Source organism: Henckelia pumila, chromosome 1, assembly GCF_033568475.1.
Source record: "Henckelia pumila isolate YLH828 chromosome 1, ASM3356847v2, whole genome shotgun sequence".
In the NCBI taxonomy this organism is placed as follows: domain Eukaryota; kingdom Viridiplantae; phylum Streptophyta; class Magnoliopsida; order Lamiales; family Gesneriaceae; genus Henckelia; species Henckelia pumila.
In genome coordinates, this window is record NC_133120.1 from 29,239,374 (window position 1) to 29,249,120 (window position 9,747).

Below are 9,747 nucleotides of genomic sequence, written 5' to 3' on the forward strand. Positions count from 1 at the left end.
GAAGAGAAACTCTTGCTCAACTCGAGCTCGTTTTGAAGCTTTGTCGAACTGTAAATAATTGATTCAAACTCCATTCATTTCTTGATTATATATTAACTCATCTCTTCTTCTTGCGTTGAAGATCTGGGGGATCGACCTCTCGTCTCCTTGTTTCGGAAGCAATCTGCCGAGAATCTTTCTCTCTTGTCATATTTATTGGAATCAAGCTATACAAAACATTGGACAACTCAGTTGGCCTCAAATAATTAACCACATCTTGAAGGTTTGTTAACTGCTCAGACAATGAAAAAAAGGCTGTGCACTAAATTCCATGACATTGGCTTTAATGAGTCAAGAATTCAAAGTGCAGGCCGGACAATTACTTCTTCATGCAATTCACACATAAATAAATACCCATGTTCTCACTTACAAAGAACATTACCAATAAATAAAGAAATACAACTGAGAAAATGGCTACTTGCATTGGTAAGAGCTGGCTCTATATTTTTTTCTCCCCGATAAGTATCATCGAAACGGAGTCGTGCTATTTGTTTGTAATGTAGGTAAGAAATCATTGCCGGAACTGGTGGGAATGTACGGCCAGTCGGCCGCAGCCATCATCGAGGGAGAGGCAGAGGATGTGGAAGCCATCACAGTGGAAGAAGGGAGCTTTGTGTCTACTGATTTTCGTTGCGATCGGGTTCGAGTTTTTGTTAATGAGAAAGGCAATGTCACTGAGGTGCCTAAACTTGGATGAAACTAGCTATCAGCTTGCTAAGGATTTGTTAAACTTTTAAAAATAAGTGTATTTTGAGCAAAATTTAGAAAGTTCGCTTCCAAATATTGTGTTTTTTTTTTTTTCAGGAATAAGAAACCTTGACAAAGTAAATATATAAATTTAGGTGGTAACTTTAGTTCTATAAATTCTTTTCAATAAAAAGTAAAAATATTTCGTAGTATAATTCTTGAATAAATGAATTCAATTAGTTTGGCCAATCGGCATCAACCGGAACCATCAAGAAATGGAATAGAATTGTACTAAAGCAATTTTAGAATGCCACCAGTCTAATGAATTGAAGAAATTGTAAATTAAATGGAATTCTTTGTAACTAATGGGCATGTACATAACTACACATTTTACGCATAATAATTATGGGAATAATGATATTTTATGCCACATAAGTTGTATTTTAATTTAGAAAATGCTACATTTTGGCCACACAATTTTTATCTTGATTTGGTTTTGTTAACGTTGTTCATTGGGTAAATTATAAAAAAATCCCTAAAGGCTACTTCAACTTAAAAATCAGTCCTTATGTAAGAGATTTTTTGGCTGCACACCCTAAATAACTTTGATTTTAGTTTTCATTTTCTAATGGCATAAAATGTCATCAATACCCTTACTTTTTGCACATGCTGTGCACATGATCTTATTTTTATTCATATATAATGAAACGCCTACTACTAATAAATGCGGAAAAACTTTTTTTTTTTAATAAAATACTAAAAATAATACTATACATATACACCCATACATATATGTATAAACATAAAAGAAATAATATTACTACATAAAAAAATAACTTAAATACTTGTTGAAAATGTCATTGTGCATGAACTAAAAATACTAAGTTTGATAATTCAAAATTCCCATAATTAAAATAATAAAAAGAAGAACTTGTTTAAAAACTCAGCATAATAAAATAAATGTTTCCTCAAAATCAACTAAAATCTGCGACGGTCACGGGGTCCACTGCTCCGTGAGCTCATAAGTCCTCACCACCGGTAGGAGCTACAAAAACGTCATCATGCTCACCTGCACCATATAAGCGTAGTGAGCCTAGGGGCTCAACATGTCTAATCCTTTATAACAAGGTTAAAAATAATGCATCACATAATTACTAATACATATACATGTACATGAATGAGCATGCTTAAAAAAATAATTAAACATAGCATAAACTTAAATTAAACTTAAATATCATAATAATACATAAACATTGTTGAGCAAAGTATTTTCTAACATCGAAATGTCGTATCCATAGTGTAACCATACATACATTAAATACTGATCAGCGTGGTAAACCAACGTACGTGGCGGTGACGAATCACCTCTTAAATTGGCAGTAAACTGCCCTTCAATAGTTCACATATGGGGACGAATCCCCCTTAAATTGTCACACTACTTCAACTTCCAACATAAAAATTATTTTCTTTTGCTCAACCTTAAACATTAAATCATGCATAAAAATTATTTCATGAATGCATGCACTGAAAATATGTCCGTAATATATATTTAATTAATTTTTTTCATAATATAATATACTTATACTTAAAATAGACTTTATGCATAAAAATAATTAAATATATATACCGGACTTATTTATTTTTCATGGGTTGGTCCAGACTGCTGGTCACTCACTCTAAGCCCATTAACTTAAATAAAAGCCCAATAATCATATCTTAGCCCAAATAACTTAATTAAACTTAATTGGGCCTAAATAAAAATATTTAAACCCATTAACTTAATTAAACACAATAAAATTCTAGACTGGCCCAAAAATCCACTGACTGACCCAAAAATTCTCATGGGCTCTCAAGCCCATAAAAATCATTGGGCTAACTTAAATAAATTATTTAAGTCCCAAATAAAAATATTGGGAAGTCCAAATAATTTTCTAACTAATTATTAAAGCCCAAAAAAACAATTAAACTCTTAATTAATTATTAAAAATAAAATACCCGAGCTCGGCCCACCTAGCCCGGATCCAAATCCAACTGACCTGACCCACTACTTACCAGACCCGACCCGGACTACCCAGACCCGACCCAGCCCCAGCCCAAGCCCAAACCCGATCCCCCCCTCTCCTACCCTCTCGGCTGTGCGAGCAGCAGTTACTTCTGGCGATCGGCCGTCCAAATCCGGCCACCACTGACCGGATTATTACCACACACATCTAACCTACTTCTAGTCGGTTCTAACAAAACAAGAATCAGCCCAAACGGTGGTCCGAGAAAGGAGAACGAAGCCTTGCAACAGGCTGTCCCCAGCTCGCGCCCAGCCCTGAGCGGCTGCCGTAAATTCGATCGTTCTCTCTACTCCGACCATATTTTTTTGTGAAACCACTTCTCAATCTTAGCCAACATCAATGGGGTTCTAACCCTTCAAACCTCACGCCAAACCATTGCCTGAGGAGGGAGAACGAAGCCTTCTTCCTCTGAACCACAAATCTGCGCGCCATGACATCCGAAGATGACAGCTTCGTTTCCAGCCTATACCAGCCTCAAATCTCGACCTAACTCGACCCTAGGGACCCTGATACACTCTTTTAACTTCAATCCAGCAGCCCAGATCCTCACCATGTCATAAAACGTGAGATTCATGCAAGGAAGCATTCAAACCGTGAACATCGAAGGCATATATGCAAGAATTTCATAAAATTTCGTGATGTAACATGCTAGATCAAAATTTCTGATGCATAAAAATTTATGTAGCTTATATGGTGTTAAAGAAGAGAATTCGACATGCCTTAGACGAAAATAAACGAAGAAACGAGACAATAATCGCGTGTACGGCGCTCCGGGACGACGAACGGATCAAAAATAATCCAAGAAAATGATGGATCGGCTATGGAGGTTGAAGTTTTCTGTCAAAACTATGGTGAAGGCTGATGAAACGTGAGGAAGACGATGAAAAAATATGGGGGAGGCGGCTAAAGATTTTTAATCGGTACAGGGATTTATTTTTAGGTTTAATTTGAGTAGATATTGGTTTAAATAAATAATAATAATCAACATAAAGATAATATACCAACAAAACTTTATTTAAAACTCCTAATAATAATAAAAATCTGATAACACAACCAAAATCCCGAAATATAAAATTAGGGAATTTTTAAATATTAATAAAAGTCATTAAAATGACTTATTTTGGCTAAAAATCAACCTTAAAATAAATACATAACTAAATACTAAAAATTTTCTTGATAAAATACCTTAAAATATTATTTTAAGGCTCATAAAACTCATAAAATATTTTTGGCTAAATATTTTGGTATCTCGTCCGTCCACGGTCCTGTCTACGCGATCAAGACAATTAATTCCTTAAAAATCTAAAAATATAATAATTGCGGGTTAAATGCTAAAATAAATTTAAATCATGCATATATTTCACATAATAACAAATAAATGTCATTTAACCCAAATATAAAATTTTAAATAATTAATTTTCTTAATTATGTATGCGAATTTACGTATTAAAATTTTTGAGTATTACATATAAACCTTATTTTTTTCCCAAATTTCTTAAATTAAAAAAAATCAAGAACAAAAAAATTTGGAATATCAATTATATATCATCATCGATTTTTTTTCTTATATTTCTTTCGAATACTCCAAATTCGAATATCCACTTCTTATTTCATTATTTTCAAATAAATACATTCAATATTGAGTCTCGAATTTATTGTTCGACAAAAAAATAATCGAATATGTGTATTTCGGGATCGAAATCAAGTACTATTTGAATAATATTAGGTACTCTTTGTATCAATTCAAGTATAATCTTTTTATGTATGAATGTCAAATAAATTCATTGAATATTGAGTCTCGAATTTTTTTTTAGATAAAATAATCAAATATGACTATTTCGGGAGCCAAATCAAGTATTATTTGAATAATATTATGTAGTCTTTGTAGAAATTAAAGTATCATCTTCATATTTCATGAATTCCAAATAAATTCATTCAATATCGAGTCTTGAATTTATTGTTTGACAAAAAATAATCAAATATGAGTATTTCGGGTGGCCAATCGCGTACTAATTGAATAATATTAGGTACTCTTTGTATCAATTCAAGTATGCTCTTCTTATTTCATTAATATCAAATAAATTCATTCAATATTTAGTCCCGAATTTTTTTTTTGACAAAAAATAATCGAATATAAGTATTTCAGGAGCCAAATTAAGTACTATTTGAATAATATTAGGTACTATTTGTATTAATTCAATACCCTCTTCTTATTTCATGAATACTAAATAAATTCATTCAATATTGAGTCTCAAAGTTATTTTTTGACAAAAAAATAATCGAATGTGAACATTTTGGAAGCCAAATAAAGTACTATTTGAATAATATTAGGTATCTTTTGTACCAATTCAAGTATCTTCTTCTTATTTCATGAATTCTAAATAAATTCATTCATTATTGAGTCTCGAATTTATTTTTTTGACAAAAAAACAAATCGAATGTGAATATTTTGGGAACCCAATCAAGTACTATTTGCATAATATTAGGTAATCTTCGTATCAGTTCAAGTGTCATCTTCTTATTTCATGAATATCAAATAATTCATTCAATATTGAATCCCGATTTTTAAAAAAAAATCGTATGTGAGTATTTTGTCAAAAAAACAAACAAACAAAAGAACAAGTTCTCAACTAATCATGTAATATTTTTTAAGTACTTAGTGTTAGCTTCATTTTACCTAATTGGAGTTTCCAAATAGTTGATTTGGTCTCTTAGATACTCAGCATAAATAATAAAATACTGGATCTTTCAGTGAACACCTTAAATTTACCAAGTGTTGGATTTTTTATGGAAGAAGCATTTAGATGACTTATTCATGTCATTTTTTAAATATTTTTTTTTTAAAAAAACAAGTTCCCAACTAATCATGAAACCTCAAAAGCACCTAATTTGAGTTTCTAAATACTTGATTTTGTCTTTAAGATTTTCAGAATACGTAATAAAATATTAGATTTTTGAGTTGTATCAATGAAACAATAAGATGATACGTAATATATCATACTTATTTGTATTCATTTATAATAATTATTGGTAATAATCCATTATAATTAATAATATTCATTCATAATACTTATTGTTATAAATGAAACAACAAGAAGATACTTAATTTGATATTACACTTATTAGTATTCATTCAAAATACTTATTGGTAATACTTCATTATAGTGAATAGTATTCATTCATAATATTTATTGTTATAAATGAAACAACAAGATGATACTTAATTTGATATTACACTTATTAGTATTCATTCAAAATACTTATTGGTAATCATTCATTATAGTTAATAATATTCATTCATAATACTTATTGTTATAAATGAAACAATAAGACGATACTTAATTTGATATATTAGTATTCATTCAGAATACTTATTGGTAATCATCCATTATATTTAATAGTATTCATTCATAATACTGATTGTTATTAATGAAACAACAAGACGATATTTAATTTGATATTACACTTATTAGTATTCATTCATAATAATTATTGGCAATCATCTATTATTTAATAGTATTCATTCATAATACTTATTGTTATTAATGAAAAACAAGACGATACTTAATTTTATAGTATACTTATTTTTATTTATTCAGAATACAATTAACTTAAATAATAGTATTCCCTATAACACTTATTGTTAATAATGAAATAACTAGATAATACTTAATTTGATGGCGCACTTAGTAGTATTCACTCATAATATTCATTTATAATACTTATTGTTGTAGTTCGGTTCTATTTTACAAGATTAAGTGATTTTAAACATGTTAAAAAATGACATATAATTTTAAAAGTGTCAAAACATGTTTAAGGATATTTTATTTGAATTATGTGACATGTTTATATGTTTTAAATTTAATTATGACATTTAACCCAATTATTTTTATTTGGAAAAAATAAGTGGAAAATCAAATCCGGAACGTTCGATAATGGTAGGGAGGGTCCCGGGGGTTCCAAACCAGTTCGAAAGCACCCAAAAATAGTTCGGAAGTAGCGATCTGTTCGGAGCTTCCGATCTAGTTTTGGAGCTTTCGAACTCATCTAGAACCAGGTGTCTTTGAGGGTTGAATATGTAGTTGCATGCATGGAGATCGGAGCCTCCGAAGTGCAGATCGAAGTTTCCGATCGTAGCCATCCGAAACTTGCCATTCATGCGCAGATCGGAGCATCCGATCAGGCGTTCGGAGCTTCCGATCGTGACCTATAAATAGGGCATCCGGGAGCCATTTTACTTGCTCAGAATCATCTCTCTCTCTCTCTCTCTCTCTCTCTCTCTCTCTCTCTCTCTCTCTCTCTCTCTCTCTCTCTCTCTCTCTCTCTCTCTCTCTCTCTCTCTCTCTCTCTCTCTCTCTCTCTCTCTCGGTTCTTAGTAAATTATAGGTGTTTCCAGACTTTCTAGGCTTGGTCCGGGAGTTGGCTAGGTGCTCCGGAAGTCGTAGCGGAGTTGTGCCCAAGTTTTGGGACTATCGTCATCAGCGGGCAGACGACGAACGAAGGTATAGTTCTAGCTCCTTATAGTAAATAAGGAGTATTATATAGCTTAGTTAAGACTTTTAAAATAATATTATGATGCATGAGTATTTTGCATTGTAGTGCGAACTATAGGCTTGCACATAGAGCTTGTGTAGCTTGCCTAATATTTAAGGTACGAAAGTACTATTCGAGACACCCTGACTGAATATGCATGTATTATATGTTGCATTGTTTATATGACATGGTTTTATCTGCATATATTATGTCACGTTATTATGCCTAATGCATGATCATATTGAGCCTCTATTCTTGAAATAGTCAATAATAGGGTGCTCACACTATATGTAGTGGATGGTTGGACATGTGGACTCGTGAAAATGTCACCATTATCCACTGGGTATAGGATCTACCTCCTGATGCGACGGCGCAGCGTGCTATATATCCTGGGCCCGGTCTGTGTGTTGAAGAATGGTGATCAGATCAATCAGAATTGATACCCGGTGCAGCGGAAGTTTAAAAATTTTATATGGAACGATTCCATAATGGGTATCAAAACTTTACGATTAAATTGTGTGTGTAAAAATTAAATAACAATTATAAATTTTTACCTCCAATCTCGAATCGAGATTATGGACACCAACAAATTACCCTGCTTTTGTTGTATCTCCCAGGAACTGATGGACGAACTGTTCTTCAATCAGGTCCACGAACAGAGATTTAATCCCTCTGATAAAATCTATCAGAAGTTTCTACGAAGAGAATTAACGAATTTGATCCGTTACACCAGACTGCAAATTCAAAATTCACAGGCTGGATTTTCCCGAGTAGAGAGGGAGGGGGGCGGCCACTTAGAGAGAAAATCAGCTAGGTTTTCGAAAATTGTGACCTCTGTTATGTAATTTCTGTACTGCAATAACTTATTTATAATGTGGGCTGCTAACAGCTTAGGGCCCATTAGTCATAATTTCAAGCTTGACAAGCAAAGCCCGCATGTTCAGAAATTAATATAAAATTCATCGTGACTCAGATTGATAAACCAATTTCACCAATGTTCACAGAAACCATTTCTGCATCTTTTAGAGTCAAGATAAATTTTCTGAATCCGAATTCAGTGGTTTCCAAAAATGCCCATCCCTATGTCATTTTAGGAAACCTTACTCCTCTACTCTTAAATAAGAAGTCCCACTTCTTTGTTCATTAAATTTAACTCTTTAAATTTAACTATCTCAACGGGGATTAAAAATCCATTACTCTGTGTGACCCTCAATGGTTCAGGGATACAGCTAGCCGTGGGCTCACAACTCCTTGTGACTCGGAACAACAATTTCCGACTTGCCCATCGAATCATGGTAAGAGCGCCTAGCAACATCGCCCCATGATTCCCTAGGTATCACTGATAGTGCCTGCAAGAACCAATAGATTTTGGTTAGCGTACAGTACGGTCCCTTCATCCATATATCCCGATCGAATCAACAATCATTGGTAAATCGAGAGTCGTTCGAGATTCGATAACTATGCAATACATCTTGAAGATCAAATAGTGACATCGCACGTGCTACTAAGAAACCATTTCTTAAAACACATCATGTACTCTGGCCAGAAATTCGTCACACTAATATCTCCTCAGATTGCATAGGATATCCACACTCGCAAGTATGTGGTGAATCCTTGACAACAAAGCATCGACTCCTATATGTGTCGTAACTGTACCCAATCCCGACACCTGATGACCCCAATAGAGTCGGTAAACGAGTCAAAGCACAGTACTAGCATATAGAGTCTCAATGATGTTTCAAGTAGTAAGGACTAATGGTGTACAACCAAAACCGCGGACTTTATCCACTCGATAAGTGATAACCACTTGGAAAGTCCGGATAGGGTAGTTCGATCATTCATCGTATGAATATCCATTTGCATGCTTTGAACATCTCTATGTTCCATACCAATGAAACGTGGTACTCGGCATTGCAAATGCTAGTCTCAATTTCGAGCGATCCTTTTCCTTATTAACGGACGGCTCAATCGACTAGGAACAGTTTAGAATATACAGTGACTATAAGATGTGTTTCATGATAGTCATCCCCATGTACTACCACATCTTACATACACTATAGTATATTCAAGGTCTTTATCAAAACAACAATAGTATATCACAATATAACAATATGAAGAAAGATAAAGTCATTGCCATTAATAAAAGTGTAAATTATATTAAACAAAAGATTGTTTATACAAAGAGTCATCAAAGCCCTTAGCCACAAGTTGGCTCACCGGGCACCCACTCTTTCAATCTCCCACTTGCCCTAAAGCCAACTAGTCATACTACGTAGACCCATTGCTTCGCGATGTTTGTCAAATAATGGTCCTGGCAAGGGCTTAGTAATTGGATCAGCGATATTGTCTGCAGAGGCCACTCTTTCGACAGTGATGTCTCCTCTTTCCACAATCTCCCGGATGATGTGGTATTTCCTCAGTACGT